Raw genomic sequence first — 20,073 nt, forward strand, 5'->3', positions numbered from 1 at the left:
CCTCTCTGTAAAAGAGATAGTCATATTGAGCTTGCTGAGGAAGTCTCTCCCCAGTAAATGTATTGGCGAGTCTTCATAATACGGTAGGGGTGCTATTACTGTTTTCTCCCCCTACTGTCAAGTCCAAATCTTGAGTGTATAGAACCTCCACCACTGCCCAGAGAATCCCTGTGTTTCCAACTTCCGGTCCGACAGCAGAAACCGGCCTTCTTTTAGACGTAATTTTTTCGCTCCATAAAGATGAACTGCTTGTTTCCTATCTCTGCCCCCACCAGTGGTTCCTCGTCTGGGCTTAGGGTCATTGACAGGATTGGACATGCAAGTGCTCTCTGTGGACTGTCCTATACTGGATGTCTTGTCATCTCGTGGTGGTTAAAACATTGTCTCCCACCACAGCTACTCCTCCAAATGGTGCTGGTGACAAATGGGTTGCTGCATGTGTGTATTATGTGATTCTGTTGCGGTAGTCACTGCTGTGTACCCTGCGGTGGTGCTCTGTGTTTGTGTGCGTACTGGGGGTCAATTTGCTCTTCTTGTCTATATCCTCCCATGAGTAGGCCATAGGGGCTACCTGGGTGGGGGTGACCATACTGCTGTTCATTCTGATAAGGTGCCATGAGGCATGTACGACATTCCCTTGCAAAATGCCCCCACCTACCAGATGCCCAGCACACTCCTTGTCCTCCTACTCTGGGCCCCTGGCCCGATACCCCCCTCTTTGCTCTCAGTACCCACCTCATCCTCCTTGCCCAGCTCTTCCTTGCCATTGTGGCCCTCCATACTGTTCCTCGCCAGCCCATTGCTCTTGTCCATTTGCTGGCCAGTTTGCTGCCATTCTTGCCTATGTTGCTATTGGCCCCTCCTCCTCATCTTCTTGAGATTCTTTGGGGAGGTCTGCAGCTACTGCTATGACCTTCACCAATTTTGTTTGTACAAGCTTCGCTTCATCTGCCAATCTTTTCTGCGCTCTGTATTTCTGGCCAGCCTTTGGCTTCTATCCCAGCAATTTTATCAAGGGCCTTCTGTACTTCCTTTGGGAGGCCTCTCTTAATTATGAAGTAAAAAAGAGAGGTGGATTGGTCCCAAGCCGTGCCCGTCTCTGCCCTCCACATATCCTACACCCGGAGAATGTAAGCCGCTGCATCGTCGCCCTCCTCCATGGTGCATTACATCACTGATTATAAGTCGAGGGTGTCTGGGAATGTGCTCCTCAGTGCATACCATACCTGAGCCCTCACAGTGTTAAATGATGCTCCATCATGGCGGTCACATTCCAATGTTCCTCCAGGGAACCCTGATTTCACGCACACCCCGTTTGCCTGATCACGTACTGCTGATACCAACAAGCTTTTGTTGTCACCAATTGCTAAAGGAACCCCTGCTATATTTTTCTCAAAGGCTTATATCCATTTACTCGCTCCCCCTGAGAGTGGAGGCAATGTTTTCAATAGATTGGCTTTATCCATCTGTGCCCAAGGGATATAATGAGGGCTCCCCTCTCCCTTGTGTATCAATGGCATCTGTAAGTTGCTCCTCCCTTACGCACCTTTGCTCCCTTTTCTGTGCTGCTGCCATTCTCCCCATTCTGCTCCTCAATCTCCCTGTGTGACACCCTTCCTCTTCCCCCTGTTCGCTGGGCGCTGATCCTCTGGGTAGTGACACCCCACCTGCTCCATCCCCCTCTTCATCCTCATCTAAGTCACTCCAATATTCTTTTTCACTTTCTAATATCACAATCCCCTGTCCCATACTCACCTGCTCCTCTCCTCGCTCTACTCGTACTATTTTGACCAGGGTGTTATCAATGCGGAATTGAAAATCTCCTGCTTTCCAGTCATCCCCCAATGTACTTATTGGTGTGTTAGGTGTCGGGGGTGGCGGTGTGTGCCCACCCCCCCGGTGAAAACTTGCTCCGTTCGCATATCCCTCTTAACCTCGTTAGTTCTGCTTGTGTCATTGTTAATTGTGTTTCTAAGTCCTGTGTTAACTGCCCTAAGCTGCCCTAAGCTGGAGGAATGCACATTTGTCTGTACAACCCTTTTTGATCATAAGGAGGAGGAGCTGTTGCTGATGATTTGGGGGAGCGTTTGGCTTCAGTACGTACTTGGGGTCACTATATCCCTCTGCGGGTTTCGTTAGCAATGGGTATAACTTTTTAGGCTCTGTTTCCTTTTCCGTATTCTCTCCTACTTCCTCGTTGCTGCTCGCTGTCTGGGATGGTGAACTTTTGCCATTGTTTTTACTTGGGGGTATTTCTGCGAATAACCTCCACAAATCTAACACTTCTCTTCACATTTATATTTGATCGTCATGTATGTTGCTACCATGTCTAGCATTGTTTTATCGAACGACCCACCTTCTGGCCATATCTGGGGCATTCCCTCCCCTTTCAGTTCTGTTTGCCACCGTTCATGGTATTTCTTTATTTTCTCACAGGTAGGCTCTGGCATATATGCATGAGTGGCGTCTCTACCCCCATCGTGCGTTTCTTATTGGCTGTGAGGTGCGTGTGTGAAGGTATGAACACTCTAAGACCACTTTTACTAACCTTTGGTTACGAGATACTCTCTAAAAAAGAAACTTTTCAACAATTTTGTGGTACCACTGTCACAATATGCTTTTGGTAAATCTTTAAACACTTCATATCACCAAATTTCATTTTCATCAAAAAATAAACAGAACATTGGACAGTTGATGTTTAACGCTCAAATTGACATGCACACATGCACACATGCAACATGTAACATTAGACACAAACGTGAAACATGAACAGGAACCACAACCCCTACCTTCCTGTTCTCCCTTGCCCCTTTACTTCACACAGAATCTCCCCCCTTCCTGGTCCCTTGCGAACCTCCTTCTAGAAACCCTGTTCCCTTAGAAAGACGAGAAAAGAAAGCAATACTAATTCTATTAGTCTTCTCCTTATACGAGACTCCCACTTTGTTTATTTTTTCACCATTTAACCTCTTGTACTAGTCGAGATAGCACCACTTTCTACCCCCCTGCCATATGCAGAAAAGAGCAGTAAAGAGAGAAAGAACCTTTGCTTTCACCCCTACCAGATGTTCCAGATAAATACCTCAATCTGACTCCCTTCCTGTTCCCCTCACCTTCTTTAGAGTCTCTCCGGCGAGCGGTACAGCTGGCTATTTGCAAAGCCGGGACCCGTGGAAAGTTCTTTACTAGTGTGCGCACTTCTAAAGGGTACCATTTGCCATAGGTGGGCCGCCTTCACGGGGGCGCTCTGGATCTCGCTGCTGTGGCCAGGGGACGTCTCATATCAAAAGAACAAAAGACCGCTATTGTGTCAGGGTCACCAAATGAAAGCTGGCAGTCCCCACTCTTACAATGAAATAACCAAATAATAAGAAACCAATGGACACACCCCAGTAGGCAATGAGACCAGGACCAATTGAGAGTGAGTAAAAGAGATGTCTTTATATAAAGTTAAATGGGGCATGCAGAGAACTCTGCTACTCCGAGAGCACTCTGCCCGAGATACAGAAAATACACATTATATTACAAAAACACGTCATTTATGACGTGTGCTATAGGCGATACAATAAGTATTGCTCCTTGGGGGGAGAAGACAAGACATTACAGATCATATAATCATGCTGCTCCAGGATTGGTTAGCGATGAACTTGCAACTTCTTGAGGCACATGGATCAGCTGGGCTCATCTCGGAGAGGTGCGGGGTAGGCGATGTCCGTGCAGTAATATTTCTTGCAAACTAACACTTCACACTAAGCGATACAAGATTTACAGGCCGATTCATGGAATTAATGTGTGCTGAATATTCCCGCGCAATAGTGCAAAAGCGTGCGAATTGCAGCGTAAGTGCAAAAATCGCAGCGAAACCCACGCACAGCGATTCATGGAAGTCCGTGCGCATGTAAATCCATGGATGTGCACTAAAATTGTGCGTGGCGCGTGCAGGCGCACACGTCATCAAACAGTGTGCGCTACGCACACAGCGAAAGCGCACTTAGAGCAGCGCACACAACAAAAGTAAGCGGAACACGGGGCGTAACATTTGGAATGGGGAACAACACATGAAAATGTGGGCGTTACGGGGGAAGTACAGGAGGCAAATGCGCGTAACGCCCACACGCATGCCTACAACACATATTCATGGAATCTAACGGGGCTAACGCGTGCGCTAAAAAAGACGCGCTAATCCGGAAACACGTACGCCAGCAGGAAGCAGGCGTACGTGGACCGGCGCAGCATAAAAGTGTGCGCAAACAACAAACAAGCTCAGACGCTACGATGAATATACCGTTCCTCGCAGCAGTGGTCGTGGGATACCGCAGGAGGAGGAGGATAGTCAGGGCCAGAATTTTTACACCCAGAACCAGCCTTTTTGGGATGCCTGATGACCAGGTGTATGGGAGGTACACGTTTCCACCTCACATAATACTCAACCTGGTGAGTGAGTGGGAGGATGACCTCACATCACCCACCCTGTGCTCCCAAGCACTGAGCCCCTTGGAAAAGGTGGTCAATGTACTGCACTTCTTGGCTACTGGGTCATTTCAGCGGACAAGTGCCATAGTGGGGGGGGTGTCACAGGCCACGCAGTCACGCTGCCTACACCAGGTCTTGGCCATCTTGACTGCACGCCCCTCAGTCCGCAGGCACATATACCTGCCCAGAACACCTGCAGAAAGGCAGGCTGCTGCCAAGGATTTTTACGGGGTGGCACACTTCCCCAAAGTGTTAGGTGCCATTGATTGCACCCGTGTGGCTCTATGTCCTCCCAGGGCATCAGAGCACATCTATAGAAACCGCAACCACTGGCATTCCATCAACGTGCAGGTAGTATGTGATGCCAAGGGAATCATCACCTCAGTATATGCCAACTATCCAGGGTCCACCCATGACAGTTTCATATACAGAATGTCAACCCTAAACCGGGACCTAGAAGCTGGGCGGCATGGTGATACATGGCTGCTTGGTGAGTATAAATGCCACTGCACATGCCTGCATGTCAGATACTGAGTAATGTCACAACCCCACTAATGATACCCATCATCACCTCCCCAGGGGACAGTGCCTACCCTCTGAGCACCCACATGATGACGCCAATTCCACCCGAGGTAAACTACAACACAGCCCATATTGCAACCCGGGGCATAGTGGAGCGCACATTTGGAGTGCTCAAGTCACGCTTTTGCTTACTTGACCGTTCTGGTGGGCAGCTGCTATACGCTCCCCCAGTAGTGTGCAGGATCATAGTAGCAGCATGTGTCCTGCACAAAGTTGCAACATGCCGGGGCCTGCCGGTGGATATGGTGGTGCCCCCACATCCTCAACCACATGCACGGCCGCTTCGCATTGGGAGGGGAAAGGGCACATGGTGAGGCAGCCCGTACGCAGCTGGTGGCTAATTACTTCACCTAAAATCACACCCCTGTGGAGTGCACACAGCCCTGGCATATACCAGCTGACAATCAATAATGATGACATAAGGGACAGTCAACTGTCACAACCATACCAGCCTGAGATTGGTCACATGGAAGTGTTACATTGTGTGCATCCCTACCTACCCAAAGACAACCAATGCTGTGTCATTAAAAGACATACATTCATGCTGCATGAATGACTTCCCCCTATCAAAATACAACATAAAAATAGCGCCATGTCACCCAACCCCTCCCCATCTCCGCCACCCAACACACCATGGCATGTCATGCAATGTGAAAGCAAACAAAGCAATGCACAAGACCTGACACAAGTGTCACAAAGTGCACTGTCCCAAATGGAAACAGCCCACAAACAATATGCTCCCAATAATCAAAAACAAACAGCAAACATGACCAAATACTTACCACCAACACAATACATCAACACAGCATGAAACATTGCAAAAACATGACAGTACAAAGTCAAAGTAGTGGTAGTCTTACAACCTGAATAAGCCAGCAGCCTTCCAACTGCAGAGTGTTGCTGCCATGCAAATGTGTCGGTGTACTGCATACAACAAGAACTCCATCTGCAAAGGAGATGGCCTGGTGAAGACATGAAGAAGGTACCTGCAAATTTTGAGGAGGACATGGATGCACAAGCACATATCAATACACCATGCAGTGTTAAATACAACAACAATACCCACAAGGGATGTCCACACAGCATTGACTACAGAATGCCCACACAGCTCATGGGAGCCCAGTGTCACCGTGTAAGTCACTGTCTCTTGGTCACACCCTTTGCAAACCCATGGAAACGGGAAGAAGGAGGGGTGTGTGTGTCACGAACCCAAGCATTTAGCCCAAACTCAGGAATACACAGTGGATGCCCATGGGAGCCACACAAGGCAACACACTGTAAACAAAAAAACAAAAAAAACTAAAATGGCCATGTGGGGGCCATGTGGGGGGGGAACCCAGGAGGTTCGAGGACAGGGTGCACACCAACACCCACCTGCGTGGATGTTGGGGAAATAAAATACCTCCAGGGGCTCATGGGCTGCATGGCTATGCCATTGTGGGAGAACTGATGTCGGTCTCTTCACCCTCTGCTGCTGCATCAGGAGGTGGTGGTGCAATGGGAGGCAGCCCACGCAAAGCCCTGGTATGGTCCTCCATGGCAGCAAGCATGCAGATGTTGAAGGTCTGATTCTGGAGGATGATAGTGCGGAGATCCCCATGCAGCACCTCACGGGTTGCCTGCATTTCTGCACGCATGGCCTCGCGTGATGCCCGGATCTCCTCACAGGTTGCCTGCAGCTCAGCTGAGAGCGAACGTGTGAGCTGCTCCAGCTGCTGTTCTGCCCTAAAATTTCAGGAAGCCTCAAGTTCAAGCAGAGTCTCCCTGATGTTATAGAGGTCTACCCTCAGGGCTTCCCTGTGGCCCTGTGACTCTATTGATATGGCTTCGCGCAGAGTCTCCAGTGCCGCCCGTCGGTACCTGTTTGATGCCAACATGTCTTCCCTGTGTGATTGGCAAATGGAGTCTGTTGCCTGCTGTTGTTGCTCCATCTGCCTTTCAGAGGGGATAATTGAGGTGGCCACCCTCTCCATTGCCTGAGCCATCATTTCAACTGATGCTGCCTTTTGGGTTGCCATACCGTACATGGAGTTTTTCCATACAGTATTGCCTGGTGGCGCACGACCACCGTGTCGGCAGGCACCACACCTGTTTGTGGGAAGGCGATCTGCACCTTGCTGTGCTGGCACTGCCTGAGGCTGCAGGACTGCATTCCCCCTCTGATCTGCTGGCCCAGGAACAGGATCATATGTTGTAGAGTGTGACCCTGCATCCGTAACCGCCAGAGGTGACCTAACAACACTGACATCCCCACAGAGGGTTCTACCCATGGTGCAGGTGGGTTGGACAGAACAGAATCGCTGCCAGAAGCACTCACCTGCAATAGCAAATAAGTCTCATCATCCAATTCAGCACCTGAATAGAGGTCTGGGGAGGTGCACCCAGAGGGACCCCCGGACAGAATGGTCTGCAGTAAGATTGGGTTTTCACCCACCACCACACCACATCCTCCACTGGTGCTCGGTCGTGGCTGAGATCCCTCCTGAGTCTGCCACATCTCCTCAACCTCACCAGCATCAAGTGCGTCATCACCTGCAAAAACATGAAATACAACCAATGCAAACAGGCATGAGCACCATAGCACACACATAGGCCTGACAAGACAGAGATCCTGTACATGATTTAGACATGTCCCACATGACTACAACCCTGGCATGCATGCACTGTCAATGAGTTGGAAGGGGAGGCAAAAAGCAGACACTGAGGACACCAAGATGGAAAAGCAACACACTTGCTGCATGGTGGGTAGAACTGGCATCACACATTAGCCTGTGAGTGGCATGTCCAATACACATACATGACACATGCCAACACACAGATGGCATGTAGCATAGCCATGGTACATTACACAACTAAAGCGATATGTCAGTGAATGAGTACTGTCACCCATCCATGTGAGATGGACATGATGAGATGAAAAATGCTAAATAGTGTGGCAAAAGATGCATGTGCCACACACTGAAACACATCCAGTGTACAATAATACAGTGATTGTAGACAGATGTACACATCAATGGCTGGTCACTTTAACATGACAACAAACAACTATCATGTTCCACATTCAAACAGGCGCCAAAAATTAATATGAGCAGGCCAATACTCAATCAGCCTGAATGGTCTAATCATTCACATAACAAGGCAACACATGTTAGACAATGTGGGGTGTAATGAATGACAGAAGCATGTCACATATATGGCATTAGTGCTGAAAAATGCGTAGCAAAAATGGGAGAATTGAAACAATCAGCCAGAATGAACACTGAAAAAATCTGACCAATGTTGTTGCAAGATGACAGGTCAAGGGCAACTGCAGTAATGTGGTGCTAATTGCCTACTGTGGGCAGAAGGGATACTGTCATACCCAAATCCAAGGCAAGTGAATGTATTGGAGGAAGCACATGGGTGACCCATACCACTCTGGAGTACACACCCTCACCTGGCACTCAATCAGAACCCGTCACCCAAACATCAAACACATGGATTACACACATATGCATGGGCACTCACCGGACAATGCATCGTAATCAGGTAGGTTTCCCACGGCTTGGATCTGTTCCTCTGTGACGAAGGTTCCAGCAGCAGACTCATGTTCAGTGGGTTGGTTGTCCTCTGGTGGAGACCCACCGCCAGTCACCAGAGTAGAGGCATGATTTGAGGCCAGCTTGTTCTTTGCTCTGCGTTTCAGGTCATTCCACCACTCGTAGCAATCATCAGCTGTGCGCCTCACAAATCCAAAGGCACTAATGTGGTCCGCGATGGTCTGCCAGTGTGCCCTACATTGACCAGGTGTGGTCTTGCACCCTGCAGTCACCACCATTTTGCGGCTATGTTCCGACACATAGGCCACAAGTGCATCAAGTTCGGCGTCATTAAAGCTAGGCTTCCTCGACGTGCCGGAGTGTGTAACCGTGTCTGGGGTCTCAGCCTGTAGTGCCAGAGCACCCTTCTTCTTCTTTTTCAAAGGTGGTGCGGATCGTGAGTGGCTTACGCCGCTCTGGTCAGTAGGGGCAGAAGCGCCGGTGGACTGTGTACTAGGAGTGTGCGAAGGCACAATGACCATAGGTCTTGGTGCAGGCATTGGCTGCAGGGTGATGTTGGCAGGGGCAACGTTGGTCTGATAGACCTGGACCAACACTGTCCCGGCTGGGAGACTCAGAGCTGGGGTGGATAGAGCTGCAGCTGCCCCTGCAGCCTCCCCACCCTGCCTACTTAGGGCAGCAGATGACATTGCTGCCCCAGATCCACGTGGCCTGGTGACAACAACTTGCACCGCCATACGTGGCTTAGACTTGCTGACCTGGAAGTTAGCCTGGGAGTCTTCCTGTGCCAGTTCAGGTGCCACAATGGGCCGGTCCAACAAGGGCTGAGCAGGGATGGTGTCAGCTACGTTTCCCACAACCATGGGGGGGGTGGGGCATGGGTGTCCCTGATTGGTCCTCCACACGTGGGGATCTAGGGGCACCCTGCAAATCCTGGCCACGTCCCCTACCGCGCCCACCACGCCCACCTTTTGAAGGTCGGCCACCTTTGCCTCCCTTACCGCTTGGTCGCCTCCCAACCATGGCACTGATGTTGTGTGCATATGGGAGTAGCAGTAAACTATTGTCCTGGGGAATTGGGGGTGAAAGGGGTAGGGTACTAGATGGAACGTACCGTAGTGCTCTAGCAAGGCTGTCTGTGACCCCTGGAGGAAGATGACGGGTCACGCAATGCACAGGCACCCCGAAAACAAAAATGAACGTGCACGCAACCCCTCGTAGACCACGTGCATGGAAAAATAAACCCGCACTACGCTGTGGCACCCAGAAACACAAAAATAAGCGTACGCATAATACACGCAGCCTACAATGACCTCTGAAGGGGTACGCGACACACGGGGCAAGCACAGTTGGTAAATACGTGCGCGACTCACTGTATGCCTGAAAAAAGAACGTGAAAAAGACGCGCATGTGCACGTTGGCAACACCCCCGCCAAAAGAAGAATTGTATGCTGCCTGAGGAAACAGAACAAAAGAAGAAGTGAACGGTGTTTGAGGAAACAGGGCCAACCAAAAAATTGAACGCTGTCCCATGACACGAGGGAAACGCCTGTGCGCGTAACGTCACAGACGCACTTACGCGCTAAGGGCCTTTCCTCAAATTACATGCAGACGTGCAAGATTTTCACATGCCAAATCACTCCGTATCAAGCTGGCCATGCAACAACACACGGAAGACCATGCTGCTGCCCAGAAGGCCAAATTACTGCCCCCCAGAACCCCGAGCACGCTCCCACCTGCCATCTGCTGCTGCCTGCCTGCCTGCCTGCTGCCCACATGCCCTGCTATTTGGTACCTGCACGTCAGCCAGGGTTCCAGTTGCTGTGTCCACCCCTGCTGGAACAGAAGACTCCCGAATGGGATACCATCGCTCCACAGCCCAGCACCAGGACCCAGTTGCGCACCCACGCCTGCCTCGGGGGTCGCCATGTTGGGGCAAACACCATCTGAGACCACTGGCGACCCCCAGCCAGAGAGGCAGAGGGCCACCAGCTTCAGTGTGAAGGAAGTTGGTGTCCTGGTGAAGCATGTCCTGGGGCATTTTGATGCCCTCTTCGGAACATCACGCGGCAACAAGGAAGGACGGGAGAGGATCTGGGACGACGTAGTGGTTGCCATCAACACGGAGGGGATGGCAACCCATGACATCAAGCACGTCAAGAAGCGCTGGGAGGACTTCAGGTCCAGGACCCTCTACAAGGCCCGGTGCCTCGCAGAGGGGGGCCGGGTCAGCATGAGTGACATCCAGATGAGGGTCCTGGAATGCGTATGCCCAGCGCTCCACGCCCAGATGCTTCGGAGGAAGACCCATCTGGAGTTGAGCGGCAAGTGGCCAAGCATTGGTGTGCGAGACAGGGCATGTTGCAGTGTACTGGTAGTCTGATACTTGCCTGTATGTGTGACATAGGCCATGTATGGATGTGTGTGTGCAGGGACATCATGGTCATGCATGTGAGACCAGTAATGAGTGAACCACATGGTTGGGTCATGTGTTACAATGCAACATGGGGAGCTGTATGCCAAATGCACACATGAAAGCATGCCAGTCTCTGTTCTTGGACATGGAGGGGGTGTGAGGGATGGGTGCTGCTGTCATGTACATGTATGGTGCACATGTGTGTGTGTCTGAGAAGTGTGTGTGTGACTTTGAAACGCCATGGATGCATGACACATGTCCGTGATGATGTGTACATTCACTCATGCAGTGCGGTCACCGTTGTATGCACTGTGTCTATCCACTGTGTCTGTGGTGTACACGCCATGATGCATGACCCTCCGGTGATGTGTGTGCATGGGATCAGTGTGAGCCATGATGCATGTGAGATTGAAGGCAACATTTTGGTTAATAGACGCCCTTGTACATGGATGCTGATGTTGACTGCAGGCGCCGTGCCTGTTTCTGCATGTGTGTTGCATGCATTCACCCATGTGTTGTGGAGGGACAGGATGGAAGTGACGTTTGACACTGCCACTCATGTGTTATTGCTTCCTGTCTAGGGGAATATTATACTGTACCCTGATGCTTGTGTTCTATGTCTCCCTCTACGCAGCGTCAAGTGAAGAAGAGGGTGGAGATGGCGCTGTGGAGACAAGTGGCGGGGATGCCTCCACCTGGCGGCGACGCAAGGCCCAGCCACCCTCCCAGGACTTGCCAGCATCCGGGAGCGAGGGGGCTGGTGCCGCGTCTGCCACTACGGCTGTGGCGGAAGGGCCGGGTGAGCCCCCACAGGGGCTTGCAATGGCGAAAGACAGTGTGGAGACATCCAGGTTAGTGGTCTCCACAGAGCAGGAGGAGCCCACTACTGAGCCGCACATGGGGCCTGGTGGGGGTAGTACCACTGGTGCAAGTGGTGCAGTCCAGGGCCAGGGTCAGGAGGCAGCACAGGTCACCGCGGAGGGGCCTGTGCATGTCGCTGTCCTTGACCCTGTGACTGCACCACCATGCACCAGCAGGGATGCCCCTTCCTAGGCCCGTCCGCAGGTAGGGGAGAGTGCCATGTCATCTGCCTCTCCACTACCTGCGGACGAGGGGTCCCATGAATGTATGGGCTCTGTCCTGATTGGTGTTGCGTTGCGCACGCGTGACATTCGTGAAGACGTGCGTTCTTCCTGGGCGGAGAACGCATGTCATCACAAACAGCAGCGTCGCGATGTGGCACTGTTGGGAGGGGCCCTGGTCGGTGGGTTCCTACATGTGATGTGTACTCTGGCGGACCTCTCCTCCTCTGTGGAGACTATGCACCAGTCGTTCTCCCTGCCGTCTTCCGGCCCAGATTCCACCAGGGCCCCCTGTGGTCCTGGCCTGACCAACACAGTTAGCTTGGTGGAGATCCCATCCCTGCCACAGTCGGGAGTCGGGGGTCCAGCAGGGGTGGACACCACAACTGGAGACCAGCTGATGGAGGATGTGCAGCCATCATCGGACAGGGCACATGGACAGCAGCAGCAGCAGCAGGAGCAGGCTCTAGGTGGGAGCAATGATGGCTCGGGGCCATCGACATCAGGGGGGCAGGCATCGGCCAGAGGGCAGGAGGACCCTGGAATGGGTTTGTGTTCCGTGTGGCTGCGGTTGGGCCAGCGTATAGGTGCGGAGCGGCGGCGGGAGGAAGAGGCGCGGCTCACCATGGTCAGGGCGGAGTTCTCAATGCGTCGGGCGTTGAGGCGGGCAGAGTGCCTCGAGGCGACTTACAGGGAGTTGGAACAGGCCATGAGTGCCTCCCTGCGAGACCTCGGGGCCAGGACAGAGGCCCGCCTCCAGCAAATAGACATGGAGTTCGATGATGCCCTGGCCGAAAACATCAGTGAGTGAGCCGCAGAACTTGCCCGCCGCCTTTGTAAATAGTTTATAGTGTTAGGTTTCCTTTTCTTTTTTTTATTTTAGGGCTTTTTGACTATGACCCACACTTTTGTACATAGTTGTTTTGTTAGGTAGGTTATTAGATAGCTTTCATTTATTTCGTTGGGCTCATGGACCCTTGAAAATTGGATTGTACATAGTTGGACGTTGGATTTGTTTGGACATTTTAATTTCATTTCACCATGGATCAATGGATTTACCTTTTTGCGTTTCATTTGGATTTGGTTTGGTGGACAGAGTGTTTTGGCCATTTTTCTTTTGGATTTTTTGAGGATTTTTTATTTTTTTTATTTGGACATGCATTTCATTTCATGTTTGCCATTATTTTATGCTTTAATTACTTTAAATTGATTTTCATGTTAATACATTTTGATGTTTTACTTCAATGTGTGGGAATGAATGGGGGACTGCTGGCAGGTGCCCCTCACTGCTTGGGGGTGGGGGTGCTGGGGTACATGAGTAGGACATGAGTGGGGGCCTGCTGGCAGGTGCCCCTCACTTCTGGGGGGTGGGGGTGCAGGGGGTGCTGGGGGACATGAGTGGGACATGAGTGGGGGCCTGCTGGCAGGTGCCCCTCACTGCTGTGGGGTGGGGGCCCTGGGGGACATGAGTGGGGGCCTGCTGGCAGGTGCCCCTCACTGCTGGGGGGTGGGGGTGCAGGGGTACTGGGGGACATGAGTGGGGGCCTGGTGGCAGGTACCCCTCACTGCTGGGGGGTGGGGGTGCTGGGGAAAATGAGTGGGACATGAGTGGGGGCCTGCTGGCAGGTGCCCCTCACTGCTGGGGGGTGGGGGTGCAGGGGGACATGAGTGGGGGCCTGCTGGCAGGTGCCCCTCACTGCTGGGGCGTGGGGATGCAGGGGGACATGAGTAGGGGTCTGCTGGCAGGTGCCCCTCACTGCTGGGGGGTGGGGGTGCTGGGGGACATGAGTGGGGGCCTGCTGGCAGGTGCCCCTCACTGCTGGGGGGTGGGGGTGCCGGGGGACATGAGTGGGGGCCTGCTGGCAGGTGCCCCTCACTGCTGGTGGTGGGGGTGCACAGGGTGCTGGGGGACATGAGTAGGACATGCGTGGGGGCCTGCTGGCAGGTGCACCTCACTGCTGGGGGGTGGGGGTGCTGGGGGACATGCGTGGGGGCCTACTGGCAGGTGCCCCTCACTGCTGGGGGTGGGGGTGCTGGGGGACATGAGTGGGACATGAGTGGGGGCCTGCTGGCAGGTGCCCCTCACTGCTGGGGAGTGGGGGTGGAAGGGGTGCTGGGGGACATGAGTGGGACATGAGTGGGGGCCTGCTGGCAGGTGCCCCTCACTGCTGGGGGGTGGGGGTGCTGGGGGACATGAGTGGGGGCCTGCTGGCAGGTGCTCTCACTGCTGGGGGGTGGGGGTCCTGGGGGACATGAGTGGGACATGAATGGGTGCCTGCTGGCAGGTGCCCCTCACTGCTGGTGGGTGGGGGTGCTGGGGGACATGAGTTGGTGATCACTAGTGCAAGGTGACATGTGGCCTGGCCTGGGGCATGCCCATCGTGGGTTGCCTGCAGGGTCCGTGGAGGGGGTAGAGGGCACACCTGTGAGAACCCACACTGCCAATTGACATGTGGGACTCCCCGCGCACCCCCCTGGATACACGTACACCGCTCTGACAGCGAAAGCATGTGTGGAACTTCCCCTGTACCGCGTTATACACGTACCCCGCTCGCACAGGCCCAATCGCGTGTGAAACTTCCGGCGCACCCCAGTAATCCACGTACCCCGCTCGCACCGGCCCAATCGCATGTGAAACTTCCCGCGCACCCCAGTAATCCACGTAGCCCACACGCACAGGGCCTGCCGCGTGTGAAACTTCCCGCGCATCCCAGTAATCCACGTAGCCCGCACGCACAGGGCCTGCCGCTTGTGAAACTTTCCGCGCACCCCCCAAATCCACATACCCCGCACGCACAGGGCCAATCGCGTGTGAAACTTCCTGCGCACCCCAGTACGTGTATTCGGAGGGGTGCGCGGAGAGTTTTACAGGCGTTTTCGTGGTTGTGAGCCTGTGCGCCATGTACGGGATTTGTGCGCTGTACATTGTGCACGGGGAAGGGTTGGGGCGTAAGTGGCGCTGCTGCAGGTTCGCTGCGCCTCTCTCCGCCACGGCTGGTTTTGGATGTTAAAATCCATGAATATGCTGTGGGCAGAAATGGATAGTAGCGCACGCGGCTGGCGCAGAAAGTCGCACGCACACACTGTGTGCCAGCCGCGTGCGCCACTTGTGCACAGAATTCTATGAATTACCCCGTTAATATGGTACATAAACTTCAACATAATATATATCATATAGACATTTCAACTGGGCCACAGGGAGAACTAAGTTACATGGGTCCAGGTGCCTTATCTAACGCAGTATTTGAGAATACATGGATCAGACATTTCTTAGATGAAACATGGGTGTTTTACTATTTGTTAATAAAGGAAAAATATATGGCCTCATGGGATTAGATGCATGGGGGTGAACTAGGGTGGCACATGAACAGGGTCTTGCAACTGTTACCTCAAAGGGACATAAGGTTGGGGGGTTCGAGGTGCATCATTCTCAAGGAGTGGTTTGTCAGAGCATAGTCAGATTTGTGGAGATGGATGGTTTTTCTATGGCCAGGCTTTAGCCAGGTCACCCACAGGACAGAGAACTCAGAGGAAGAAGAGAGATACAGTGTTAGCTTGCAACAATTTGCGCCCAATCTTCTGTGAGAACAGGGCAGCCGTGGAGCCGGCAGAGGGGAGGAGGTGGGGGGTGGCAGCCTGGCTGTGCGCGGCGAGAGAAGGGGAGAGGTGCATGCTCGCGTTCAGTGTGTATGTGCGGCCTAATAGAAAATGGAGTCGGCAGTTCATACAAAATGGAGTCTTGTGGCTCATAGGCCATGCACAGTTATGTATCATTCAATGGCTACCTCACACCTTGGCCAGAGTTGCGCTATCAACCGTGGAATGAGCATATGGTGTGCGTCATCAGAAATGAAGGGGACCTGGGAGACCCTTCCTCCTTTCCATTTTTATATTTGAAAAAATCGATATGTTTAATAAATAACCAATGGTCAAAGACTTTGTTGAGCTCATATTGAAATTTTGCATCCTATGCTTACATATGAGCACTTTTAAGACCTGAACGTGTGATCTCTCACCCTGATTGTTCTTGATTTATTAATAGTGTACACCCACCTGGGCGTATCAGGGCTTAGCCAGGGGCCCTTTATTTGAAAAAGGCAATCCACAGGTGACAAGAGTGGGTGGTGCTTCTGCCTTAGGTGAGAAGACCCTCATAGTTCTGTCAGAGAGGAAGGACTTTATCCATTGGGTGGCGTTGGGTGAGAATTGTGCGGCTGTGTTTAGGTGTTTGCATACAATACTATGGTCCACCAAATCGAAGGCAGCCAAGAGGTCCAGTAGGAGGAGCAGGGCGAGCTTCCCTTTATCTTTCATATCGTCCATTTGGACTTTTAAATCTAGAAGGGACGTTTCTTTCCCGTGTCTTGGCCGGAAGATGGATTGCCTGAGTCCCAGAATGTTGTTTTCTTCCAGGTCTTTCTGAATTTGGAGGTAGGCAACTCTGTCTAAAATTTTGAGTAGAAATGGGACGGTTGTGATGGGGCGGTAATTTGTGGGAATGTTGGGGTCAAGGGATTTTTTTTTAAATAATGGTAGAACCCATGTGTTTTTGAGGTTGGTTGGGACACAGTTGTTTCTGAACGAGGCATTTATGAGATTAGTGATGAAAGGGGCAAGTTGGGGTGTGCAGTCCTTGATGACTGAGGGTGGGCATGGATCCCCTAAGCATTTGGATAGTTTTAAACTTGAGATGATATGGAGAACTTCCGTGTTGGTGACCATCGAGAATTCGAAAGGAGTTGTTGGGTTTCAGTTGGTCACTGACTGTGGCAGAGGGGTTTGCTAGTGTTTTCTTTTTAGCAGATATTTTAGCCTGTAGTTGCTCGATTTTGCCCAAGAGAGTGTTCTGGATATCCAGGCACCAGCTAGCATTTTTATTGCAGTTTTCTGCAGGGGAAAGGGGGTTTCTAACTCTAAAAGTATAGAGAATAATTCCTTGGATTTTGAGTTGGCTTAAGCGAATCTGTCATTGTACAGTGTGCTTTTGGTTTGGATGAATTGTATTTTATAATCTCAAGCGGCCATGAGAAAGGCAGTTTTATTTAGTTCGGTGGGCGATTTCTTCCATTGGGCTTCATCCTTTCTCTTAGTTTCTCTTAAGGTGTTTAGTGTGTGGGTGAACCATCCGTTGAGATGCATGGGTTGTTTGGCTTTGCGAAGTGCAAGGGGGGCAGTTGGTCTATGGCTGCCAGTATGGTCTCATTGCATTGTTTGATCATAATGGTAGGGTCTTAGTTGTTCTTGATTTGGGTTGCAATGAAGGGTTGCAGTAATGGCATTAGGTTGTCAGCCATTATGTTACATTTATTTCTGGTTGGGGCTGCTGTAGCTAGTTTCGGGTTGAGGGTCCTATTGGTCAGTGTCTCAATTGTAAAGGTTATAGGGTGGATTAATATGCTCCTGCCAACACGTGTTTCGACCTTATAGAACACAGGTCTTCAGGGCCAATGTATCACCTTTCTTCTGTTTAAATATTCTAACTAAATGATTGAATGATATCCAGCAGCTCACATATAACTTTGCTGGCTGGACTAAGAGATGAAATCCCCTTTGTTTATTCAGAAAAACAATTTTTTCTCCTTGGTTTAGAGTTGCACATTTTACCCTTTATAATGCTTCCAATAGCGTGTTGATGCAGCCAGCACTGCATCAATCATTTAGTGCCAGGCTTTGCCCCTGGAAATTGTTGCAGAGGTGGAAGCACTGTAATGGAGGTCCCAACCTATACATATGTGTATTGAATCAACAGCTGAATGAAGTGGACCCCCCCCTTGAACCTAACCTGAGAAAGTCAAAGGGACTTATGTGGTGTTGAACTATGCGAAAATGGGTTTTATAATGTTACAACATACTAGTATTCTAAGGCATTGTGTTTATAAAGTCAAAAATGACATTACCATGTTGTAGTAAGGTGGCAAAGCACAGAATGGACAATGAGATATTCTATACACGGACAGGAAATCATTCAGGTTAAAAATGCCTTTAAATGAAAATGCATGTAACCAAAATGTGGCTTGAACAAGAAGACTGAGGAGCTCAAGGTATGCAATGATGAGATCATTTTAAAAGTTGAGACGTGCAGGGACAATCATGCCTTCAGAAACTTGACTAATGGACAAAACTTAGACTTTTAATGAGGCTGTGTCTGAAAGAATCCAGCTGCACAATTATAAGTTGAACCGAGCACCGACGCAGAGTTAGGAATGCATGTTAGAGTGTATTTCATTTTTGAAGGGTTTAGTCCAATTAAAATTAATTGGACAATGAGCTAATGTAACAAAGTAGTTGCTTAAGACTGTGCAGGGAGAGGTGGGGGCATTTTACTCCCTCCATTTTGCTATAAATGTGTTTGTGTGATGCTTAGAGGGGGTTCTCTTGGAGGCAGGGAACGTGGGCACAGTTGTTAGGGCTGCGCTGTGTCAGCGATGGTGAATAAACCCTTATGAACTTAGCCTCTGTGCTGATCCATTTGAGTGGTCCTTATTGAATTATATTGGAGTATGCGAACCCTGCACCCCAACCTCCTTGAGGTGCAGCTACTTTGTCTTAAGGTATTCGAGGGCCAGCCCTGATCACATGGGCCCATAGGAGGTGATTAGGTCCTCGTTTACAGCACTAGTACTTTAGTGAAGGACATGGTCTACTCCTCACCAAACATGGCCGCCTAGTGCTTATCCACGCTCCGTTCCCATTGAATGGCGCGTTGTATCCGTCATTTCCCGTTGGACTACGCTGTTGTGTTTCCACGGTTCCCCCTTGTTTCCATCTCTCTCTCATACTCTTTGGCAGCCTTCCATAGCCCTTTTCTACTCTTTGGCTGTTCTTACGTTTTCTGTGTATTCCCTCTTGCTCACTCGAGCTGCTCATTTGGCATTCCTGCTAACGCGGTCTGCACTGTCTTTGTGTGCGATGGTTATCTCTCTGTACCATGCTGCACTACGCTCTTTCTAAACTATTCTTTCCCTTGATCTTACTTTGGCTTTTTACCAAAGTGTTTCATCTGTTCTGCATCTTTCTTTTCTGTTTACTGCTTCCGTGTACCTCGCGTTCACTCTGTGGATTCTGTACTTGTTCTGCCTCTACATCTCTTTGGTCGCGCCGAGTATTCTTTCTCGGCTCCGGTGATGTGACCGTTCTCTACTTTCTATATTCTATACTTCTCTCCACTCTGTGTCTGCTACCAAGGTAGCCCATATTTACATTTGGCCACTCGTACCTTAACTACGGTGCCTTTCTTCTTCTACTTCCAGTTTGCATGCGGCTGACATCGCATTCACAGTCTATCCCGCGTCTGAACATTATGGACTGTTAGACTCTTCCCTGGGTCCACTCCAAGGGAATTGTGGGCCTCAATTCTATAATCTACACTGGTGATATCTGCAGCTCCTGGACCAACAGCTGCAAGAACCTTTGAGCCATTTCTACGGTGCAGCTAGCTTATCAACTTGAACCATCTTATCAACTTGAACCTGCATCAAGTAACATATTCCAGGGTTTCTTGGTGCCTGGGGGCTTTTTCCTTGGTTTGGGGGTTTGGCTCCTTAGAGTTCTCCGAGATTTGGTTCCTCTACAGTCAAGGTGGCCTCTGAGGGAGCTAGACCCTATTTGCCCAAAAAGAAAGACAAGAACTGCAAGGAGAAGAAAGATCCAGACGTAAAGAAGATTAGAAGGAAGAAGCAGACAGATCCCAGAGACAGCTCTTCTGAAGGTCAAGGTGAGGAGGAGGTGAGGGAGGGTTCTCTATTGTCTGACATTTAGTTAGAATATTTAAACAGAAGAAAGGTGATAAATTGGCCCTGAAGAAGACCTGTGTTCAGTAAGGTCGAAACACGTCTTGGCAGGAGCATATTAATCACCAATTGAAATTAAATTTGAATGTGAAGAATCTGTTGAAAACTCTCATTTGCGAAAATATTGGAAAGAATACTGATACCTACTGATAAAACTGTATATTAAGGAGAGGATTGATCAATGGTCAATG

The sequence above is a fragment of the Ambystoma mexicanum genome, chromosome 7p (assembly GCF_040938575.1).
Source record: "Ambystoma mexicanum isolate Mex_15411 chromosome 7p, UKY_AmexF1_1, whole genome shotgun sequence".
NCBI classification, from domain to species: domain Eukaryota; kingdom Metazoa; phylum Chordata; class Amphibia; order Caudata; family Ambystomatidae; genus Ambystoma; species Ambystoma mexicanum.